Raw genomic sequence first — 25,122 nt, 5'->3', positions numbered from 1 at the left:
CAACGCAGGATCAGCCCTAAGCATTCTAAAGCATCCAAGAAAAGTGTGTATCCAACCTTTGCTTGAAGACTGCCAGTAATAATTGTCCTTGGAGGGAGGCTTGGGGAGATCTGGCTGGGATTAGTAAACCAGGCCCCCCCATAAGCCTAAAACAAACATTCCCCGCCCCCCCAAAAAGACTCAACAGACCTACATAATAAAGTAGAAGCATTTATCACTGGGGATTAAGAAGCAGGAAAACAGCAACCTAACCTTTGTGCTTTTCAGCAGCATTTATTTTTGTCACTGGCCAATATGTGATATTCCAACAGGCTTGAGACAACAGCAAATATAACTCCACAAAGCCCGTCCAGTTGCGGGGAACTAAATTTATCTTGCAGCTCTAAATCCTTTAGGATGCTGGACTGTAAATTTCTAGTCAATTATGGGATGCCAGCTACCCTGTAAAACTGCTTTACTAAAGATGTGTTAAATTAAATGATAAATCCTAACTTTATGCTCAGACTCTGGGCTGGCTGCAGAGGTGCCCTTCCACCATCACAATGGCCAAACGACACTTCAAAGATATATAAATTATATTATGGAAAGACGTAAGTTCTCACTTTAACAAACTATCTATTCTGTTCAGTCTTCTGAAAAATGTTCAGAGTACTTTGCTTCTCTCTCTTCAGCAACCCCCACAATTGGGCTGTAATTTGTGTCACGATTTTATCCTCTTAGGTCAGAGCCCCAGTTTAGCCCAATCCAAGTACTTGGATGGGAGACCTCCAAGAAATACCAAGGTCATGACATGGAGGCAGGCCATGGCAAGCCACCTCTGAACCCCTCTTGCCTTGAAAGCCTTACAGATTATTGTAGTTTGGCAAGGACTTGATGGCACCTCCTACTGAGAAAAACAGGCACCTAAGGATAGGGTTCCCAACCTCCAGGTCAGACCTGGAGCTCTCCTACTATTATAACTGGCCTCCACATAATACAAATCAGTTCCCCCTGAGAAAATGACTACCTTGGAGTGTAGGTGCTGAGGAATCACACCCACCCTTCCCCAAGCACTGTCCTCCCCAGGCTTCACTCCCAAATACCCAGGAATCTCCCAGGCCAGAGCTGGCAACTCCACATGAGGGTAAAGCAACAAGTTTTCAAAGAATCCTAGCGTGGGAAGGGGCCATATAGGTCATCTAGTCCAACTTCAGCCAAAAGCATCCACAGATACGTCCAGCCTCTGCTTAAAGACTGCCAGTGACGGCAATCTCCCCACCTTCCATAGCAGAACTACTCTGACTGTGACTCGCTCCCCCCCAATATCTACACTTAGTTTCATTCTACACTTAGGCCCATTCCGCACAAGCTAAATGTAGCAGGAGTGTGGCAAATTGTAAACGCTACTAATTTGCAGTTATGCACGACGTTGCACACAATCTGCCACACTCCTGAAACAGACCTGCGAAAAGCACTTTGTTGTAGCGCTTCCAGGGAAATCCCAAAAAGTGGATTCGCCCCCTGGAAAGCACTACACTCTTGCAAACAATTTGCAACAGTTTCAAAAAAGTTCTGTGCGTTACCATTGTTGTGGTTTCAGCAAAGTCCCTCCCCCTGGCTCTCTCCTCTGAACTTCCGGTGAAGTGATCGCCATTTTTTTTTCTCGGAGCGAGCAGAGAGCAACGAGCCGGCGAGCCTTCATTTACCCAGTGAGGCTTCTCTGGCTGCAGTCCCTCCCCAGAGCTGCTTTAAAGTTCCCCTCAAGTCACCAAGCACAACACAGCCCCATTTGCAAGTTTCCTTTATTTTTGGCCGAAAATCGCGCCCGTGCACGGGGGGGGGGATTTTTTATTCACTCGGGGGAGCATGGCAATGATGAAACGGCAGCTCACACGCCAGCTGCCAGCTAGATGGGTCTCTACGTTAGGAGGAAGCAAGGAATCAAGGGATCAAGGCATATTCGTTGCAACGTGTGTTTTTCTTTTTTTTTTTTTAACTGTTCTTAAAGGGCCTTTTCTGGAGCATGGTAACAACCGCCCATTGGCTGCTTGTTTGATTGACAGCCAGGGGTGAGACAAAGCATGGAAAAAATCGCTTCCTTTCTAGCGATTTTTGGCAAGACCGTAAACCTGTGGGAAATGATTGAAACGCAACTGGATTCCACTACAAAGGCAGGTATGCGTTACGCCGAATTCCACTATTTTAAATTCCGCTTTTTCTTTCTGTAAGCAATTTGCCACATTGATCCTTGTGCGGAATGGGCCTTAGTTTACTTTAGGCCCTCTCCTCTGCTGCTGACAGGAACCGTTCCCTGCCCTCCTCCAAGTGACAACCTTTCAAGTACTTCAAGGGAGTGCTAATTTCCCCTCTCAACCTCCTCTTCTCCAGGCTGAACATTTCCAAGTCCCTCAGCCTCTCCCCAGAGCGCTTGGAGCCCAAATGTCCTCCCTTCTATGTTTCCCTTATAATGAAAATGTGGTTTGGGGGCATTCACTGGGAGAACTGGTAGGCAGGGCAGGTTGCTTAAAGCCTGCTTTGGTCAGCTGAATCTTACCTGCAAATGTCTCACACATTGTCACTAACCTGTTTTCTCTCGTTTTCTGACTCAACACCAGAAGGAAACCCAAATGGGGGAATTACTTCCTCTCCCATCAGTCTCAACGTCCGCAGTCTCCTCTGTGCTTGGACACTAAGCAGGCTTGCCCAAGGTCAGCACTGGGATGGGAACTAGGTGGAGGAAGGCCATGGCAAATCACCTCTTGCTCAGAACAGGCATTCTTCTTCTCTCGTTTAGCCCAGAACTTTGCCCTGATTCTCCTCTTTATCCTTTAACCAAATATAGGAATTCTCCCCCCCCCTCCTGACACAAAGAGCAAGGTCCACCAGAACACAAGGCCCACACCTATGCACCACTCGGGCATTATGTCAAACACGGGCAAAAGCGATGCCCACCCACACTTGCACCTTCTCTGTTGCGTCCCCCACCTTATGGAATGGCCTCCCTAGTGAAGCCATGCAGGCTCCCCCTCTCCTGGCTTCCCACAAACTATGCAAAATGGAATAATTCAGGAGGGATGTAATTTAATGAAATGGTCAAGGGTCAGGGACAAGACGAGGTCGTTTCTCGCCACTTTACATATCGTGCTTAGAAGTTCATGCTTTGTTTCAGCTCAGTTTGACATTTGTTTTTTTTCCAGATTTCTGTAGTCCAAACTGCCGCTCAGGAGATGCCTCCTGAGCAAAAAAGCATTTGGCGTTGAGGGGAGAAAAGGATTCTCCCCCTGCCCCGTCCCTCCACCTCCGGCTTCCTCCGCTTTCCCCTTATTATCTTCCGTGAATACAATGAGTAGGAAAGGGCTGAGGGAGGCCATGTCACATCGCAGCTGGCACAAGGCATGTTTTCTTTTATTTGCTGTTTGTTGATTCGGTGCATTGAAATCTGAAAGAGCCCCGTTTGAAAGCCTCCCTTCCACATGTAATAAGAAGACATGCTGGCCTTTGATGCAATTCTCTCCAGGGAACAAAAGCTTCTTTTGGTGAGGCCCACAGAGATTGCTTGTTGTGGGTTACACATGTCTTTCCAGTCAAGCATGATTAATAAGTCACAAAACCCACTCATGACCCACGGCGAGGGCTCTTTCAGCTGCAATGCCAGCGTGATGATGAGCTCAGAATACTCTGTAATTTTAAAATGGGTTCCTACAATGGAACTCTAATTTAATTACTTTTTCCCCCTTGCAGCCTGTACCATTTTGTTTCTGCCATTTGCAGCCTGAGCCCTGCAGTTTAGGGAAGATGCTTTGTGCCCACCAGGATTATTTGGGGGGGGCTCATTTAAAGATCTGCTTCTGAAAATGACTTTGTTTGCAGGAGCAGCCAAGATGACTAAGGGATTGGGAGGAGCCTCCCTGGGGCGTTTCCGTTTAGAAAAGAGACAACTAAAGGGGAACATGACAGAGGTCTACAGAATTATGCAGGGGTAGTCAAACTGCGGCCCTCCAGATGTCCGTGGACTACAGTTCCCAGGAGCCCCTGCCAGCGTTCGCTGGCAGGGGCTCCTGGGAATTGTAGTCCATGGACATCTGGAGGGCCGCAGTTTGACTACCCCTGGAATTATGCATGGAGACCTCTCTCTCCCTCTCCCCGAATACCGGAACTCGAGGGCACCCAATGAACCTGATGGGCAGTAAGGAAATACTATTTTACACAGCGACTGATTAAAATGTGGAATTTGCTGCTGGAGGATGTAATGAGGGCCACAGGACCAAACAGGGTCATGGAGGATAATACGATCAGTGCTTGTTATGGCACCATTCAAAATCACATCCTGCTGATAATCCCGTCATCGCGTCTCATAAAGGGAACTTTACCTCATAGAAGCTTATATGGAACTCAGATTTTTAAAGACATATTTATAAAAAATAAATAAAAATGAATCTGACTTACATTGCTCACCCCAATTCACTAAGGGCTGGCTAAACCAGGGTTGTGATTTCAAAATCTTGATGACAACAGAGATGACCAAGGGATGTGACTTGGGACTCTCAGCCGGTAGACCAAACCCAACCAGGCAATCTGATGAGAGGACATAGATGCCGTTCATCTCACTGGCCCAAAGTGTTGCTGTCTTTCCTATGACTTCCCACATGATTCAAGTGATCGGGCAAGGAAGAGTCCTGAGGCATCAGCAGTGAACCCAGATGTTAGACTGAACGGCTTCACAACCGTGGCCAAAAGAGGATCTCAGGACCACTTTCCAGCTAGGTAATTACTGCTCCGCATCTGGGATCCTCCTACTCCACATGTGAACTACATGGGTGAGGAAACTTGCAGCTTTATTAACAGGCCTGGCAAAAATATGTCAATAAAATCATTTTGCCAAACAGCGACTCATGCTGTCTCAGTGTCATGACAGACATGCTGCCCTCATGGTTCAGTTCAGCAGCCTCAATTCTACTGAATTCAATCACAATTGAATTTGAAATGCCATGGGATGCAGCGCGAGGGACAGGAAGCAAGAAGCAAATATCAGGATCAATCACTGCAAAAAAAAAAAAATCCCTGCATTTTGATAAAGTGCAATTGGAAAACTTAGCAAAAATGTTATCAGTCAGACCAGAAGTTCATTCCTATAACAATGGGGGAAAGAAAAATAAAGCGGGAACAAGTGTCCATTCACATCCCGTCTCTCCAAAAAAGCGTCAACCACAAAGAGCACATTCTGGCAGGAAGTTCTCCTGTTAAGGCTGCCAAGTTCCATGTAGTGGCTGGAAATCTTCTGGAGTTACATTTGAACTCCAGGCAACAAAGATCAGTCCCCCTGGAGAAAGCAGACACCGTGGAAGGTGGGCTCTGTCGCAGTAGACCCTGCTGATGTCCCTCCCCTCCCCTCCCCTCCCCTCCCCTCCCCTCTCCTCCCCTCTCCTCTCCTCTCCTCTCCTCTCCTCTCCTCTCCTCAGACTCCATCTCCCAAATCTTCAGGGATTTCCCAGCTTGGAAGCCCTGCCTCCTGTGCAAATATCAGAGATTGGATCTGGGACCTTCTGCATGCAAAACAGAAGCACTTCCCCGGAGGCCCCCCTCCTCTCCCTCACCATCATTTACTTTCCATCCTGATGATGGGAGTAACCTGGCAGCTAGCGGTTCAGCTGGCTGACAGGCAGCTATTGGAAGGGAATTTAAAGGGACTCTTTTGGGTAGTGAAAGGTAGGGTACAAAGTAAGGGGTGCAGCTATCACCACCTCTGCTGCTGGGCAGCACTGCTGATGCTCCCCTCTCATTTCAGGGGCCAAGGTTTCCATCCACAGTGGAAGGGAGCTGTGGTGACAGGGTCTGGCTGCCCCAGGGCAGATATCTTGGGATGCCATTGGTAAAGGAGGCCAAGTCAGTCACTGCAGTTTCAAGCTGGGGTTATTCTAATACAATAAATCCAGTTGAATTATCCATGCTGCTTTAGGGAACTGGCCCTTTCCCTCTATTTGCATGGAAGGAATGCCAATTACAATTAGAATGGAAAGGATGCCGCTCATTCTGTTTGCGATTTGAGGTACCTGCCTCTGGGGTGCCTTTTAAAAATCTCTTTCCAAAGGAAAACAAAAAGGCTCATCTTCATTTTGCTATTCAAGCCTTAGGCTTAACAACCAACCGCCCATTCCCCAAACATACATCAGACAAGCTATGTGCCCTCTCTCGTGCATACATACAGAGACCAGGGAGTAAATATCAGGGGCCATTTCGCACGGCTTCAAAATAGCACAATGGTTGCTAATTGGAAACGCTACTAATTTGCCATAACCCACGACGTCGTAGACAATCTGCAACAATCCTGAAACCGACCCGCAAAAAGCGCTTCGTTGTGGCGCTTTCAGGGGAATCCAGAGGGCCTTTTCGCACAGGGATCTTTGTTGCAAATTGTTTGCGGAATGAAAAATCGCCATTTAAAATAGTGGAATTCGTCGTTATGCATACCTGCCTTTGTAGTGGAATCAGTTGCGTTTTTTAGCGTTTCCCACAGGCTTCCGGTCTCGGCAGAAATCGCTAGAAAGGAAGCGCTATTGCCAAGCTCGTCCCGCCCCTGGCCGTCAAGCAGCCAATGGGCAGCCGTTAGCATGCTCCCAAACAGCCCCTTTCCCTTTAAGAAAGGTTTAAAAAAAAAAAAACGACCCACTTTTCTGGATTCCCCTGAAAGCGCCACAACGAAGCGCTTTTTGCTGATTGGTTTCAGGATTGTTGCAGATTGTCTACGACGTCGTGGGTTATGGCAAATTAGTAGCGTTTCCAAATAGCAACCATTCTGCTACTTTGAAGCCGTGCGAAATGGCCCAGAAAAGTGGATTCACCCTCCGGATAGCGATACACTCCTGCAACCAATCTGCAACAGTAGCGCTAAAGACCTGTGCGTTACCATTGTTGCTGGTTCTTCAAAGTCCCCCCCCCTGGCTCTCTCCTCCAAACCTCCGGCGAAGCGATCGCCATTTTTTTTTCTCCGAGCGAGCGGGGATAAACGCACCGGCGAGCCTCTTTCTGTTTAGAGGCTTCCCTGGCTTCAGTCCTTCACCTTTAGTCACTAAGCACAAACCACTTAAAAGCCCATTTGCTGAAATAAAGTCCCTTTATTTTTTACACATAAATTCAGCCGAAAATCGGGCCCGTGAGAAGGGGGGGGGGATTTTTTTTTTATCACTCGAGGCAGCGTGCAAACGATCATACAATCAAACGACAGCTCACATTAGGCAGCTGGATGGGTCTCTCCGTAGCAACGAATCTACCTAGATTCGTTGCTATGGGTCTGTTTTTTTTTTTTTTAAACCTTTCTTAAAGGGAAAGGGGCTGTTTGGGAGCATGCTAACGGCTGCCCATTGGCTGCTTGACGGCCAGGGGCGGGACGAGCTTGGCAATAGCGCTTCCTTTCTAGCGATTTCTGCCGAGACCGGAAGCCTGTGGGAAACGCTAAAAAACGCAACTGATTCCACTACAAAGGCAGGTATGCATAACAACGAATTCCACTATTTTAAATGGCGATTTTTCATTCCGCAAACAATTTGCAACAAAGATCCCAGTGCGAAAAGGCCCCAGGAGTCCCCAACACGGTGCCCACCACAGCTTTCCTGATGCCTGCTAAGTGTTTTTAGAAAGTAGGTGGAGCCAGGTGGGGCTTTTGCTCAGCAAGGCTTCTGATTGGCTACTGGAGATTTTATTGGCTGTGCAAATTTTTACAAATACTGATTTGGCAGCAGCTGCCACCACAGCAAAGAAATCTTCTCTCTGTGTTTGACGTGAGCATTCTTTAGCGAGGCAACTGTGTCTCCTTGCTTATCTTTAGTCTGGGAAAGAGTGCCTGGCCCAAGGTCAATCAGCAAGCTTCCATGGCAGATGGGAATTTGAACCTGGGTCCCCCAGGTCCTAGTCTAACATCCTAACCACTATACCACACTGCCTCTCTCCCTGAGGAAAGTCTAACCAAGTTGCAAAAGTTGGTAGCAAGTTGTGTTGGTAGCAAGTTGTGTTGTGTGGTGGCTACTTCCCTAGCCAGCCAAATTGTACAAGTTATATTGAAGCTCTTGCTGAGCCCAGGTGAACTGTATGGCATTAAGTTGTAACCATCACTGCACCTTGCTGAGTTGCACAAACTGCATCACAGCAAATCACCCAGTGGTTGTGTCTGCCCTTGCCACCATAAATCTTCCTTTCAGAGAAGCAGGAGCACTGACAGTCAAAATCAGGGGTAGTCAAACTGCGGCCCTCCAGATGTCCGTGGACTACAATTCCCAGGAGCCCCTGCCAGCGAATGCTGGCAGGGGCTCCTGGGAATTGTTGTCCACGGACATCTGGAGGGCCGCAGTTTGACTACCCCTGGTCAAAATAGTCCTGGACACAGCCCTGCCCACTTCTCTTTCCTTTTAGTGATAGAAACCAAGGCTAGTGATATTGTTGTGGTAGCTTAGCAACCCCCCACAATAGCCACTGGGGTCTTCGGAGGAATCTGTTTCTTAAAGATACAGGCTCTCTTTCTATTATTTGGGATTTTTAAAAAATCCCAGATTTGTGTGTTTAAGATTTCAGATTTTTCCTGCAAATCCTGGGACCTTAAGTTTGTAAAAGGATATATGTTTGTTCATGGTTCCAGTCTCTGGATTTAAGTGCCCACAGGTGGATAAAAGTCAAGAATTAGATGTGTTAATTACTTGGCTCAGTGCTATAATATATCATGAGTGGTGGATTTTTATTAGTTACAGCTATCTTAGATAAAATCAGAGTCCAGGAGCACCTTTAAGACCAACAAAGATTTATTCAGGGCGTGAGCTTTTGAGTGCAAGCACTCTTCGTCTGGGAAAGAGTGACTCGAAAGCTCACGCCCTGAGTAAATCTTTGTGGTGTTAAAGGTGCTCCTGGACTCTGATTTTATTGTGCTACTTCAGACTGACATGGCTACCCTTTTGAAACTGTCCTAGATGTATTGGAGGGGGGAAACGAGGAACAGATGCGACAACAGCCAGCTCAGTATTTCTGGCACCTCAGAAATTGTAATGTTTTGAGTCTGTGGTATCCCTTGGGATGTTTAACTGTTTAACACACTTTTGCACAGAACGGGTCACTGTATAGAAATTTGTAAAAGAAATGAATAATCATCTAAGATTGGACAGAGACACTTTTGTTCCAGGCTGAAGTACAAGGCACAGTGATGCGGAGAAACAAGAAATCATTGTAGTTTGCTTATAAAAGCTGGCCTGTTCTCCACGGCCACAAAGGCATCACTTGATTTTCACCATCATTAAAACTGAATCAACCTTTTCATGTCAACATTTCATAGGGGACAATTAGTAAGCCTGCATTATGCAATGCGAATGCATTTGGATGTATTTCCCAAGGCTAAGCTGCCTATTTTCAAATGATATTCCAAACATCAGATACTGGATTATGTCCACAGCAAACACTGTTCAGACTTGATTCAGGTGGGCCTCCGGGTTGGTCTGAAGCAGCAGAACTAAGTTTGAGTCCAGGGGCACCTTTCACACCAATAAAGTTTTCTTCAAGGCCTAAGCCTTCATGTGCAGGCAGAGACAAGTACACAAAAGCTGATACCTCAAATAAATCTTTATTGGTCTTAAAGGTGCCCCTGGGCTCAAAACTTTGTTCCACCAGTAAGACTTGTGCAAGTGTTCCTGTAACTACCTACAATCCACTGAATGCCAGCGACTCATACATTCCTGTCGATACTACCCTTCTGAAAAAGAGCTCTCTCTGCCTTTGTCACTTCACCTTTACCCGGTTCTTTACCTGTTATTAATAAGAATCTCTGAGATTCCTGACAGCAGAGAAATGCTTTTTCTCTCTATGAACATTTTAGGTAGAAGTGGAAAACAGCAAGGGTCCAGCAGCATCTTAAAAATGAACAATATTTGTGGCCGGGGGTGAGCTTTCATGAGTCACTGCTCACTTTAGTAAGAAGTGACTCACAAAAGCTCCTCCCCTGCCACAAATTCAGTTACTCTTCGAGGTCCCATTGGGCTCTTGCCCTTCTCTGCTTCTACAGGCAGACTAACACAACTCCCATCTTGACCCATCTCCATGTAGGTAGAAGTCACCCCGATGCCTGACATATTAAAAGGATTCCGTCTGAAGAGCCCAGCATTTCTGCATCCCCTGATCTGGATGGCCCAGGATGGCCCAATCGCATCACATCTTAGACACTAAGCAGGGTTGGTTGGATGGGAGACCACCAAGGAAGTTGCTGTGGCAAAGACAGGTGATGTCTCATCATGAAAACCCTGTGAAATAGCCATTGATGGGCTGAGGTCTGATGAGCTTTCCTACTGCCACCATATTTTTGCATGAATAACTGCTCTAAGCATGCCTTCTGATCGGTACCCCACTCCCCTCCGGGGCCTGTTCTTGGGGCTTGAGGCCAGAAGGGGATGTCCCTCGTCCTCTATGCTGTTCCTGACTGAGATAAAGCCCCACCCATGAGATGGGGGTGCACCTTCAGCCTCATGCCATTCCCAAGCAGTCCCTTGGGTGGCCTGGCCATCACTGCAGAGACTCTGGCCGAGGCTCAATGGACACCCTTACCTTGCTCCGTCCCGGAAGTGCCCTGGGGCCACATGAGAATTGCTGGTATAAAATGACCAACGGCACTGAAAACGGTTGCTTAAAGGACAACACAAATCCTTTCCTCTAAGTTCCACAACACTGAAGTGATTTGGGGAGGTGGCCGGGTTAGGAATTTGTACAATAGAATATAGAAAAGACAAGCAAGTTCCCCACCCGCTCCATCCGCTCATCGCTGCACCCTCACACTGACTTCTCAAGTATGGATGTCAAAGACAGTATCTCTCTGGCAATGATGGAAGAACCGGAATGTCTCACATTTTATTCTCCGTCTCAAAAAGTCTTGATCTCGAAATGTCATTAGTCAGAGACATCCAAAGGCATTTGTGTCAAGGAAGACAAGTAACCTTTAATAAACCAATGCAAGTGACTTCTAAGCATGAAGTTTCTTGGCGGCGGGAGTTTATTCAAAGGGAAATAAACTCTGTGCCCGCAGCCAGTGTTCACTGCACACCTGTTTACATAACAAGTGGCCGAACATGTCCTTCTGGAGCTGGCAGAGGATTTTTAAGAGACGACGGCTGAATCTGCTCTCTGGATGAGAAGCACTGTCCTGGCATGCCTCCTCAAAACAGAATCACTCCCTCTGGGCTGGGCAGCTGATTCTTGTATGTATGTATGTATGTATGTATGTATGTATGTATGTATGTATGTATGTATGTATGTATGTATGTATTCATTCATTCATTCATTCATTCATTCATTCATTCATTCATTCATTCATTCATTTATTCATTCAGATTTTTATACCACCCATTCTTTACAGCTCTCGTTTTCAAACAAGGAGCTGTTTTGAGCGGCACACAGGTATGGCTGGCTGCCTCGCCCATCTTGCTGCAGGAGTAGCAAGACTCTGTAGCACACACCCTTGCCCTGAAGAGTGTAGGAACAGAGGCTTTAGCGTCAAGAAAACTCACAGCACCATTTGCTCTGCTCCTGCTGGGGTATCTGTGGGGAGAGCCTGTGATCCAAACCTCAGGAGAGGACATGAAGGAGCTGTCTGCCTGCATCTTGAAGATGTTACTTGGCACGTGCAAGGAAATGGCCAGGGGGGTAGCCCGGCTGTACACTGCAGGCAAAAGACCACGGTTTGGGATGCCTCCGTACTTACAAACTCCCCGCAGATAGAGATCCAGCCCTGCACACAAAAATAAAAGGTGCTACTTCCCTCCTTGTGAATTTTGCAGAAGATGGCATTCCCCAACTCATTTGGGTTTTCGCCTCTTGCTTGGCCCTGCTGTACTGTTTTTAAGGCAGGAGTCGAACACAGGCCTTTTGACATTACCTGCCTCCCTGGCCTTCCAAGCACTAGCTATGACCAACCCTGCTGTGAACTTCTAAGCTCTGAGGAGCTCAGATGAGCCTGTGTAATTCAGGCTGTTACTCCAAGACAGGCTTCTACAACTGGACCGAGGCTTAATTTAAATAACTACTTACGAATTTGGACTCAAATGGGCAGCCATGTGGGCCGGAAACAGCAGAACACAGTCTGAGTGCAGCGGCCCCTTTGAGACCAAACAAAGTATAAGCTTTCATGTGTCCAGCAAAGAGTGCTTGCCCACAAAAGCTCATACCTTGGCTCACACTTGGTTGGTCTCAAGGTGCCCCTGGACTCAGAGACTCTGTTCTCCTTCTGGGTCTGTTTTCGACATGCAGACGTGCCCTCCCCGGCAGCTTCACCAGAAATGCAACTGCAACAGCTCTGTTCCTCTTACAACTTCTCGTCACAAGTATTGGACAAATCAGTCTTGTCAAAGATGTGATTTAATTTTAAAACTCTAGACCAATGTTTAATAAAAGCTTACTTTGAATGGTTTGACACACAGGCACACAAATCCTCGTGTTTGCTGGTAATGTTGCCCTTTTGGCTTATTTTTGCAAATCAGCTTTATCAGTGCTGTGGCAAGCCCAAGGTCACCCAGCTGGCTGCATGTGGGGGAGTGGGGAATCAAACCCGACATGCCAGATTAGAAGTCTGCACTCCTAGCCACGACACCAAGCTATACTTACTTGTATCTCCCTCAGACTCGCAAATCCTCTCGGATCCCACCCCACACTGGCTGCAGACCTGGTTTAGGATGACATTATTGACAGAAAAGAAAACTACTGACAGGAACCGTTTTTGCTGCTTAACAGGTGGTAAGAAAGTGGAGTGAAGGCAAAAAATAAATTTACTAATAATTTTCCATGGAATTTCTTGTATCATTCAATAAACTTGTCCAAAAAGTAAAAAGCAAATACTCTTCTTCCAGACTTACTATATATACAAATAGCTGTCCACAATGCCTAGAATTACGCAGGCCCATTTAATTGTTTCAAACAATCATCACTCAGCAAGCTGCCAAAAATCTGCACCCCCACGGGAAAACGGTGGAGCTATGAGAGCTACGATGCCTCCCTGCTCCCGCTTCCACTGCACTAGTTTGCTGATGGATGCGGACAGATGGATGGATGGATGGATGCGGACAGATTTATCTTTCCAGAAATATGCAGATTTCTGAAGATGCACAATAAGGGAGAGGGCACCATTAAAAAACCTAAAAACCTGGGGAAATAATGGCCTGGCAAGGCATTCAAAGAAAATTTCAGGAAAGGGCAAAAAATAAGGGGGGGGGGGCTGAAATAGAAATTGGAGTGTACAACAGTCGTGTGCAGTGACAAAGCAGCACAGAACTCCCCCCAGGCTGTGTGTGCCAGTTAAATCGATTTGTCAGGAGCTGCTCGGTTTCTTCCTTCTCACTCCCACCTTTGCCTCACCCCAGATGAGAAAGCCCGTGGGAAGCAAAGAAAGGGGGAGCCTGCAGCTGTCTCCTTCGACTAGATTAACTAAGACAGTGGTCCCCAACCTTTCCGAGGCTGGGGACCGGCAGGGCATCGGGCCGCGCCCCCGCGGACCGCGCCCGTGCGGGCCACGCCCGCGGATCGGGCCGCGCCCGCGGGCCGCGCCCACGCCACGCCCACGGATCGGGCCGCGCCCGCGGGCCGCGCCCACGCCGCGCCCGCGGATCGGGCCGCGCCCACGGGCCGCGCCCGCGGATCGGGCCGAGCGGGCGTGGCCCGCACAGGCGCGGCCTGGCCCTGATTCCCTCTCCCCGCCTTCCGCAGTAAGAAGCTTCCCGGGCCGCAAGCTTGCGCCTGGGAAGTTTTTTACTGCGGGGGCAGGGCGGGGAGAGGGAGCCGCGGCCCGGTGCCATGGCCTTCGCGGCCCGGCACCGGGCCGCGGCCCGCAGGTTGGGGACCACTGAACTAAGACATCAAACTTTGTCCCCTAATTAGCAAGCATGTCCATGCACACATAAAAAGCTTGCGCTTAAGTGAAATGCTAGGCATCATGCTGCATGGCACCGTCAGGGCTGCCCAAAAAATCAAAACTGCACACTTACAGCATTGGCTTTTGACAGCATCAGATGGATTTATTCCCAACCTTTGGTCTATAGATCAAATACCTGCAAAAGCAATATTAGAATTTTATTCTGAGAACAAATAAATGAGCCACAAAACCCAGAAAGGCAGACTAGGGGGTGGGGGGATATTCACAGTTTAAGAGGTTCAGCAATGGAATGGGCTGCCCTCAGGAGGTGGGGAGCTCCCCCTCACTGGTGGTCTTCAAGCAGTGGCTGAACAGACTCATCCTGGATGATTTAGGATGGTCTTGCATTGAGCAGGGGATGGAACAGGGTGGCCTGTAGGACCCCTACCCACTCTAGGGTGTAAACTGCATGGAGCTTTTATTCCAACCCCAGATCGATTCAGTCCCTGCCCTCTACACAGAATGCGATTTCCGTTTGGATTTTGGGTGATTTAAAATTTCCTTCTGCAGCAAGAAGGATTGATCCGGTGTGATATTGTGCGATATCTCAGACTGCTTTTAATCCTGAATATCCAGCTTGGGAAAGAAAGCTCCATGGTAGAGAACCTCTGATAGGCTACACCTGGTCATGTGACACGCTTCCCTTAAAGGAGAAGCCCCTAATTTCTCTCAACTTCTGTCGTTCCTGGATTTTTCCTCCCTCCTCCGCCTTTTTCGATCCTCTCCCCCTCCCCTCCAAGAAAAGAAAGAGACTCCGGCCTGGTTCCTTTCCCCCCCCCCTTCAAGAAAAGAAAGAAAGAGGCTTGGCTCCCCCCCACCTTCTGAGCCTCCCTAACCATGTGCAGAAGACTTTCCTGTTTCAATGGGGAAGGGAGGTAGAGAGGAAGACTCGAGTTCAAAGCAATCTGAATTCAACAGGATTGACAATGGAATAAAGAAAGTGCAGACTCTGCCTAGGATTCCATGAGTAGTTCAGCAGTGGAACGGGCTGCAGGGAGGTGGGGAGCTCCCCCTCACTGGCCATCTTCAAGCAGCGGCTGTAAAGGTACTTATCCTGGATGTTTGAGGCTGATCCTGGATTGAGCATGGTCTGGATGGCCCCTTCCCACTCTAGGATTCCATGAGTCTAGTTCAACAGTAGAATGGGCTGCCTAAGGAGGTGGGGAGCTCCCCCTCACTGGCGGTCTTCAAGCAGCGGCTGGACAGATCTTTCTCCTGGATGCTTGAGACTGATCCTGCACTGAGCAGGGGGTGGGACTAGATGGCCTGGGCTGAATCTGCACTTATTTTGTTTATTCCGTTGTGGATCCTGCTGAATCCAGATCGATTTGAATTCGGGTCTTCCTCCCCCCCTTCCCATTGAAACAGAAAAGTGTTCTGCATGTGGTTAGGGAAGGTCAGAAGGGGATGGGGAGCCAAGCACAGCAGGAGCCTCTTTCTTTATTTTCTAGAATGAGGGGGGGGGGAGAATTGGAGACAGCAGAGTAGGGGGAATAAATCCAATAGGCAAATCTCTACTGAGAGAAGTTTAGGCTTCTGGAGCTTCTGCTGAGAAAACCTAGGGCTTCCCCTTTAAGGCAAGTTAGGGTTTCCCCTTTGAGCCTGGAAATCAGGAACTGACGCTCTGGCCGATCAGGGCTAATCTCTACCACGGAGTTCAGAAACAAATTTGAAACAGGCAGAGCTACGTATGCTTTCTTATGCTTTCTAATTCTTCAAATATTGAGGGTTATATCCACTCTAGGATATTGCAGGATAAAGGTAGGGTCACTCCGGATCAATCATCGGACAAAATCAAAATGGAAATCACATTCAGTGGAGATGGCAGGAACTGAATCGACCTGGGATTGGAATAAAAGCTCAATGCAGACTACATCCTGGATGGACCGTTCACACTCTAGGATTCTAGGAGTCTAGTTCAGGAGGTGGGGAGCTCCCCCTCACTGGTGGACTTCAAGCAGAGCCTGGACAGAGACTTCTCCTGGATGCTTGAGGCTGACCCTGCATCGTGCAGGGGGTGGGACTAGATGTCTTGGATGGCCCCTTCCAGCTCGATGATTCTATTCATGGCTTACCAAACTTTCCAGAACCAAACAAGCATTTCCACCTGCCCTTTATTTTTGAAATATTCTTTTTATTTATTGGATTTTATACCCTCTCTCTCCCATCATGGACACGGGGCAGAGTCCCATGTCTTTTCTGGAGACCCCTTCCATCTCCCGACTACAAAGATCAGTTCCCCTGGAGAAAATGGCTGCACTGGAGGGGGGACTCTGTGGCATGATAACCCATGGAGGTCCCTGTCCTCCCTAGGCTCCACCCCAAATCTCCAGGAATTTTTCAAGCTAGAGTTGGCAACAGTCCCCCCGCACACAAACACACACACCAGCAGCTGACAGGGGGCCTTACAACTCTAACCTCCAAGCAGGGGCTGAAGCTCTTCCAGCATAACAGTTGATCACTAGACCAGTGGTCCCCAACCACTGAGCTGTGGCCTGGTGCTGGGCTGCGAAGGCCCCAGCACCGGGCCACGGCTCCCTCTCCCTGCCCCCCCATGCAGTGAGAAACTTCCCAGGCCGCAAGCAAATCGGCCGCCAAAGCTTCTTTTTGTGGTGGGGGGGGAGAGGGAAGCAGGGCTGCCAGCGCAAACTTGCATGCGTGGCAGGTCCGCGCATGTGCATTTGCGCATGTGCACAATGCACAGTCACAGATGCGTATGCACAGCAGGTCCAAGCATGTGCACATGCGTGGCAGGTCCACGCATGGCGCAAATGCACATGTGTGGACCTACCGTGCATGCATGAAATTGCTGTGCATGCTCATTTGCGGCTGCACATGGCTCAAACACGCATGCACGGACCTGCCGCGCATGCGCAGCATGCGTGGCCGCCGTGTCGCCCTCCCACCCCACCGGTCCACAGCCTTAGAAAGGTTGTGGACCACTGCTCTAGACAACCCAGATCAATTCCTGTCAATGGCAGCTCCGGAGGGATGGCTCTTTTGCACCCCACTGATTTCAGGGGAAATCCCTTCTGAAATTCTGCCCTCCGCAGGCATCACCCCGTATCTCCAGAAATTTCCCAATTTATCCAGCTCTTAGTAGGAAATAAGTTCCATTGGAACAAATGAATTCTGCCTCCATTAATGTGGTGTCTCCGTTCCAGAGCACAAGCAGCATTATGTATTATTCCACCCTCTTTTTAAAGCACCCAGAACGAAATTTCTAGACAAGATCGTAGCCACCTTTTCTCTTCTTCTCCCAATCGTGAAAAACTCTCCTCTCTGTTACCTGAGGCAGATCCCTTTGTAACTAACCGAGGAGCACTCTTTCTCTGGCTCCTGGGGAGCTACAAGCCAAGCAAGCAAAGTTTTACAAATAAATAAATAGCAGGAATAGCAGCTTCATTAAACATTGACTCCTTGTTGGTCTCACTCACTGTGGCCTTCCTGGGGGGTGGGAGGACAGGGCAGTGGCTCAGCCGGTGAGCAGTGCTGCAGGGGCAGGTGCTCTGGGCACAGTGCCTCTGGGGGTGACCGGTCCTCCTCCCCCTGCTCTCTGGTGGGCAGGAGGACCAAAGAGTGGCCCTGCCCATAAGGGCAGCTGGCTCTCCCCCCATTCCCCAGGGCAGTGGCACTGTCAGAGAGCGGGGCAGCCAGGGCTGGCACTCTGCCAGCCTTCCCCTCACTCTCCAGTGGGCAGGGGGAGCTGCCCTCCTCCCCTACTCTTCTTCTTACCGCTCTGCCACAAAGTGGGGCTGCCAAGAGGAGCTGGCTCTTTCCCCACGGTGCCAAGAGCCCAGAAGTCGCACAAAGGAGGAGGAGGAAGAAGAAGAATTGGTTCTTCTATGCCGCTTTCCTCTATCTGAAGGAGGGTCAAAGCAGCTTACTGTCGCCTTCCCTTGTGCAGGATGTCTGTTACGCACTTCAGCTACTTAAAAACAATTCCCAAGATCAGGACAAGCCTTTGGCCCATGTTTTAACAGACCTCCTCTGTGTCTCCCCACCATGAATTAAGCCTGCAGAAACACGTCAGGGGGTGGCCCTTTGCCATGCGTTATCCTGACCGGAGGTGCTGAATGGACCACAGCCTTTGTTGTGGTGAGTGAGGCTGATATAGCTTGTCTTTCCAGAAGGAACTGAAAATAATTTTAAAAAAAAAGAACCCACACATGGGAATGCTGGGTAGCTGACGCCAATGCTGCGCAGAGGACACCAAAGATAAATGGAGGCGTATCTATTTTTACCGCAAACAGCTTAGAGGATCTGTCTGCCCACTGCTCTCCTCTAAGTTAATAGCCCCTCTCCCTCTACTTAGATCATGGGGGCAGGAGCAAGCACAGCGGCTAATGGCCTGCGACAGAAGGGCTTGTTGGGAGCGACGGGTGCAGGACCTTCCATTAACAGCGCTAATCAGATAAAAGCCTCGGCCAATGGATCTCCCAGGATATTTATATGGCGAGACACGCTACTGACTAGGCCAGGGGGAGTCAAAGTGCGGCCCTCCAGATGTCCGTGGACTACAATTCCCAGGAGCCCCCTGCCAGCGAACGCTGGCAGGGGGCTCCTGGGAATTGTAGTCCATGGACATCTGGAGGGCCGCAGTTTGACTCCCCCTGGACTAGGCAAACAGTGCCCAGCTCAGGGAGGACCAGGCTTCAGCTTTTATTAATATCTATTAAGAGAGTGGGTGGCGGGTTGGGGGATGCCTGAAAATTGCTCTGACGTCCCCTCGTCATCCAGCCATTCCGCCCTCTTTGGCCACTGACGCCTTCAATGACCCACAACCCTGATGGCTGCTGAGCAATTGAGCTCTTTAAACAGATTTCCCTTTCCCTTTCTGAGGGGGTCTCTATAAAATGGATTCCCAACTGGCTGTGTTGATTTTATGAGAACAATTTCCATCAGGGGAAACAAACTGAATTCTATATGGAGAGAAGTCCGACTGCCCTGAACACTTTTCACAGAGGTTACCACGCAGGCATGGCGGTCACCGAGAACAGCATCTCTGCATTTCCTTTTCATGCTGCAGCGTGCAGAAAGTCAAAAGCCCTGAGTCCATGCCGTTTGATTTCCCATTTCCCCATTCTGCTTCATTTCCGCCTGAAGGGGCGGAAAGATTCCAAATTCCCTGACACCGATCATACACATTTTGACTTACAGAGAGAGGAAGCAAAAAATACCATATACCTAATTTGGGCAGCAGCCTCAACTATCTTGTGATACCTAGTTCTGCTCTTATTGTTATACTAGGGGCAAAGCCCGTTGTATCCAAGAATACAACGGGCGCTAGAGCTTGGCAGTGGGAAGAAGAAGGGGAGGAGTTGTCCAGTCTGTAAGGGCATGGGGCTGAACGTGTGTGTTGTGTGGGAGGTTGTGGTGCCATGGTGGCAAATGAGGGCATGGGTGTGGAGATATGGGTGTCAAGAACCTGTGGTTTGGAATCTTCATTGAGTGTGGGAGAGGACTGACCTTTGGGGATTGTGGCATAGTGGTTACAGATGAGCTTTCCAAAGCCATGTCTTCAGATATGTAAAGGGAAAATCAGCCTGGAGACTCTTCTTAGGAGATTACATGGCAACCAATTCCCCCCAGTTCTGCATCATTTCCCTTCTTGTGTGAATTAGGCCACAGACACTGAAATGTCCTTCTGCCCTAATACGCATGGGGTAGTCACAGTACACAGGTGTCCACCCTGTTCCTTCTGTCTCCATTTTTTCTCTTTTGATAAAATGTTATGTTCCCACATGCTTCTTTCATGGTTGCTCCTTAGAAGAAGAAGAACTGGATTTTTGTACTCTGTTTTTTTATACCCAAAGGAGTCTCAAAGTGGTTTACAAACACCTTTTCCCTTTGTCTCCCCACAATTGACAAACTGTTAGGGATGTGGGGCTGTGGGAGGTCTGAGAGAACTGGGAATGGGCAGCAGTGACCCAGCAGGCCTCAGGTATCTCAAAGCAGTTTACAATCGTCTTCCCTTCCTCTCCCCATAGCAGACTCCCCATGAGGGAGGTGGGGTGGAGATTCTCACATGGAAGCTGGCAATCCTAAGAGGAAGTCTCTCTGTGCACAGCAGTTTTGACCTTAGTAAGGTTTTTTATACTGGTTTTTTATTTGCTAGGCCAAGGTTAAAAAAAGTCACTTCACTTCCCAGGTCTCTCCAGCCATTTACTTGTTCACTATTTACAGTTTCAGGCTGTAAATATTTATTTAGATCTTCCTGCACTTTCCAGACTCACAGGACTGATGCTGGTCTGTCTGTATGCACCCCAGAATACAAAACGTTGCTGGTAAGGGCTGGCCATAGCCCAGGAGGGACACACCTGCACCACTTCCCTCTGAACTGCAGGGAAAAATGGCTCCTTTGAAGGCTGGACTCCGAGGCATTGTACAATTTTGAAGTCCCACCTCCAAACCTCCAGGAATATTTCCAACCTAGGGGTAGCCAACCTCCAGGAGGAGCCTGGATTGCCCCTGGAATTACAGCTCATCTGCAAAGTATAAAGATCAGCTCTCCAGGCAGAAAGAGCTACTTTGGACAGGGTTGTGGTAGAGAAGAAACATTTAAGGCCTCCCACACAGGTTGTTGTTGAATTGAAAGACTTGAGGCTCACTGCACAGGGTTGTTGTGCAGATGAGATAGGAGACAAACGAACCTCTGCAACAGCATCCAGTTTCATCTGCAGAATAGCGCTGTGCAATAGCCTCAAATCTGCAGAGAGTTGCAGAGAAGAAAGACACATGGCTTGGCTGTGTCTAACCCCCGGCCAGAGCAGTATTTTAAGTGAGGAGGGGCTTTTCTCTGGCCTCCCTGTCAGCCAGCTGTTTGGCAGAAGGGGAAAGTCCCCCCCCTCAAAAGGAAGGCCCTCAGACTCCCCTGAAGTGAGGGGGAAGGAGCGCATTCACCAGACTCCTGCCAGCTCTGTCAGGATTCTGAGGCAAAGTTAGAGTCGGACATGACAGTCAGGACAGCCTTGGGGCGAAAAGGGCTGGCGCAGCCTGTCCAAGCCTCTGTTCTCATCCCCCTTGGCAGCCCTACGGACCTCCTCTCCCTGTGGTGGTCAGGGGCAGATTGGCAGCGACGTCTCCAGATTGCCCCTGGCTGGGCGGAACATGTCAGAACTTTGGCTTTGTGCCTCCCGGCTGGCTGGAACTCTGGTCTGTCCTGTTGAGGGCCCAATCGGAAGGCGCTTTGCCCTCACCCGACTGGCTCAAATGTGTCAATACAGACCGGTATCCCCATACTTATCCCCATACTTATGTGAGCCTGTGGCCAGTATTATATTAATATATATAAGGATTAAATTCTCAATACTTATTGATAAATATACTAAAGACAGAGGACTTGTCACTGATGAAAGAATCTCACTGAAAACGGATATTACCTGGATTCTGTTTTGACAGAAGTCGTAGAGAATAAATAAACAAGGAAAACTAAAATAAAGGACACTTTTCTTTCTTTTATGAATATATGTATTGTATTGCCAGTGGATAGGTCTGTTTCTCTCTGTTTGGTTTAGAACTCTTCTCTGTCCTGGTGAGGGCCCAATCGGAGGGTGCTTCACGCCTTCTGATTGGGCCCTCACCCGGACCGGCCCCACCCACTCTCCGCCCACTTAGGCCTTAGCCTTTTATGTATATGCAGCAGTGGTTCAGTATGACATGTCATCGGTAGGCTTCCATTAACAGAAATAATGTGTCGGTTGAAGTCAAATCTCCATCACCCTTTCCATCAACAAGAAATAGACCTCTGTTCCGAAAAGCTAACTTTATTTTTAGACACTGGAACAGTAAACAAAGTTCTACTGTTTGTTGGAAGAGACTCACACCACTTGTCCGTGCCCCAAATCTGTGCATTTCGAGTTGACGGCATTTCGTTTTTGCAGAGGTCAAAATTCTACTCCCTCAATATTTTAATTGTTCGATTTCCTGAAATTCTTGCTCCTGTTGGTTTCCCATTGGGTGACTTTTACTGATCATCTCTCTCACACACACCAAGCCAAGATACTTGCAACCCCCCCCCTCCCCTTAAACGTGGCATGAAGAACACATTCTCAAATGTGTCACAACTGGCAGCCCAGGGCAAGTTCATTCATTCCACAGTATTCCCCATGACTATGGACAGGTGTGAAAACTGGACAACGAAGAAAGTGGATTTATTTAAAAGGAGGTGTTGCAGGAGAGTTTTATGAATATTACAGACCGCCACAAGGGCATTCTGGATCAAGTCAAACCAAGAAGCTAAAATGACTGAACTGAAGCTCTCATTCTTTGGTCAGATTCCGAGAAGACAGGAGTCACTGGGAAAGACAATCATGCTAGGAAAAGTTGGAGGCAGCAGGAGAAGAGAAAGGCCCATCAGGAGATGGGCAGGCTCCATCCAGGCCACCATAGACCTCAGCTTGCAAGATCTGAACAAGGTTGTTTACGATAAGATGTGCTGGAGGTTATTAATTCATAGGGTTGCCATTAGTCAGCAGCGACTTGACGGCACTTAACACACACATAAAGCATGTGGACAGATGTAATACTTTAAAAGGCTGAATGGAAATGACACACTGCTTTTGAACAGGGTGTTTTCACTGGCCGAAGACAGCACACTACTCCAGGAAATGACCTCTCCCCCTTCCCCTGGCAAGAATCTGGTGTCAGCTGCCAGTCTTGTGACCGCTATAACAAGAGAAAGGGTACTCCGGCTGTAAAACCCCACCAACACCTAGAGTGGGTTGCTGAACAAAGTCCTTCGTTGTTTTCATCTGGGGTAACCTCGGAGGCCTTTTGTTAAAAAATGCAAAGAGGAGGAAAGGTGCCTCCGTGCATTCAAATTCTTATGCTTGTGTTTTGATCATCTTTTTATTTCCTTTCTAGGTGTAATTTGTGGATCCACAGGTTAGAAACAGAACGGACTGACCTAAATGTTAGACCAATGGATTATTCAGCTTCTAGTAATGAAAAATTATTGCCTGGAACAAAAGGTTTTTAAAAAACAAGACAAATAAATGAAAAGTAAACCTGTGCTTTGTTCACGCCAAAATTCAGAATTCTGCTATTCCTTTGCAAGACTACTTAAAAAAAATCTTCATCATAGAATCATAGAGTTGGGAGGGACCATACAGCCATCTAGTCCAACCCCCTACTCAACGCAGGATCAACCCTAAGCATCCTAAAGCATCCAAGAAAAGTGTGTATCCAGCCTTTGCTTGAAGACTGCCAGTGAGGGGGAGCTCACCACCTTCTTAGGCAGCCTATTCCACTGCTGAACTACTCTGACTGTGAAATTTTTTTCCCTGATATCTAGCCTATATCGTTGTACTTGAAGTTTAAACCCATTACTGCGTGTCCTCTCCTCTGCAGCCAACAGAAACAGCATCCTGCCCTCCTCCAAGTGACAACCTTTCAAATACTTAAAGAGGGCTATCATGTCCCCTCTCAACCTCTTTTTCTCCAGGCTGAACATTCCCAAGTCCCTCAACCTATCTTCATAGGGCTTGGTCCCTTGGCCCCAGATCATCCTCGTCGCTCTCCTCTGTACCCTTTCAATTTTATCTACGTCCTTCTTGAAGTGAGGCCTCCAGAACTGCTCATCATCTCCCTTGATGTATGGACCGGCAACATCTGTTTCAATGTGTCTGAAGGCTTGCTTTCTTCCTTGTTTTTATTTATGAGATGGTATTTGGGGCTCTTTCTAAAGGATCAAAGAATTTAGACAGCCTCTGCATACAAAGGATTTGCCCAAGTTGTTTGGGCATTCTACCATAGCCGGATGCTGAGACACCGGCATCACAGTTAGACTGCGAGTCCCGGGTTCAGATTCCAACACTGCCATGAAGATTCCCTGTGTGACCTTAGACCAGTCCCACTCTTTCAGCTGAGTGCACCCTGCAGCGCTGTTGTGGGAATCAAATAGAGAAGAAAAAGCACGCCCATCACCTTGAACTCCTTGGGGGATAAAGGTCAGGAGAAAAATGTACTAGACAGATAACTTACCAAGCTCAGCATCATGTGAGGTGATAAAAAATTCATTAATACCAGACGATCAATTTGAAAGGTCATGGCAGTTCAGTGGATGGCTTCCGATCAGTCTGGTAATTAGCTGTTGCATCGGATTGTCGTTGGGTAATAGAAAGACTGTAGTGTTCTGTTCTGTTGAGATTACTGTGTTCTAACTGTTTTTTTAAAAATTATTATTATAGTTAGTTTGGTGATCATAAATTATATGCCTTCCCATTCATTGTGGAAATGTAAACAGTCACCATTCAGGTATAGTTTGGTATCTAAAAGGTTTACCCTAATTGAGGTGAATGGATGATTACTGCAAAGCACTATTAATTACCACAAAAGTAACATATTAGATATATCTAGAGGATTTACCCTAATTAAAGTGAGAATATAAAGAAGTTCAAATTATCATACTTTTGGAAGAACAAAATTTACGTCCAGTGGCTACTTTAAGATCTTCAAGACCAACATCTGCTCATCAGTTTCCGATTTTGATATATCTCCTTCACTATGTTTCTCCCCACAATTAAATCTAAACAAGTGGCAGCCATATAAACTAACTTTGTTATTCCAGTTTGGTCCTTGCATCGTCGTTATGCTGTATGCTAAGCTGCTGCTCATCATCTCCCTTGATGTATGGACTGGCAACATCTGTTTCAATGTGTCTGAAGAAATATGTTGGCCTTGAAGGTGCCACTTAAAGTAGAACTTCGTTCTACTGCTTAAAACATACATGGCTACCCAGCTGAATCAACATTTGAAAGAAATCGGTTGATCTCTCTGTCTCTCTCACACACACACTCGTATATGCACATGGAAAGTATAATGGAGTCACCCATCAACCTGGCCCATGTATGGTTTGGCTCCAGGAAAAACACAGCCAACCTCTGGGGTAAAAGAAGCAGCCTCTCAACAGTTTGGGGCTTTATAGTTTTTCATCCATGCTATAGAGGTTTTCAGTTTCCCAAATAGGAATTTGGTGAATGCCTTCATTTTCTTCAGACTAAAGGTGGATATTGCCTCAGATTTGGGGAGATATAGAATATATGCTTCCATGAGCCTTTATGATCTCTCATCAGACCTCAAAAGCTAAGCAGGGTCAGCCTTAGTCATATTTGGGGGGGAGACCACTGAGGAAGTCCAAGGTTGCTATGCAGAGGCAGGCAAGGGCAACCCACCACTGAACATGTCTGGCCTAACAACCCCATGAAGGGCTGGCATAAGTCTGC

General features: G+C 47.9%; 1 protein-coding gene across 10 annotated transcripts in view; it reads right to left on the bottom strand.

Annotated features, from left to right (window-relative positions):
- Positions 1 to 25,122, bottom strand: part of LOC143820654 (poly(rC)-binding protein 3-like) — a 254,865-nt gene that overhangs the window by 51,140 nt on the left and 178,603 nt on the right. The window contains exon 4 of one of the 10 annotated variants that reach the window (XR_013225441.1): positions 13,971 to 14,033. The exons of the other annotated variants lie outside the window; for them this stretch is intronic. The gene's annotated coding sequence lies outside the window, so the exon portion shown is untranslated. The remainder of the gene's footprint in view (positions 1 to 13,970; positions 14,034 to 25,122) is intronic. 10 annotated transcript variants of the gene reach the window in all.

This window comes from Paroedura picta, chromosome 11, assembly GCF_049243985.1.
Source record: "Paroedura picta isolate Pp20150507F chromosome 11, Ppicta_v3.0, whole genome shotgun sequence".
In the NCBI taxonomy this organism is placed as follows: Eukaryota; Metazoa; Chordata; class Lepidosauria; order Squamata; family Gekkonidae; genus Paroedura; species Paroedura picta.
The sequence above is the reverse complement of the archived record's forward strand: the minus strand, read 5'-3'. Positions and strand labels throughout refer to the sequence as shown.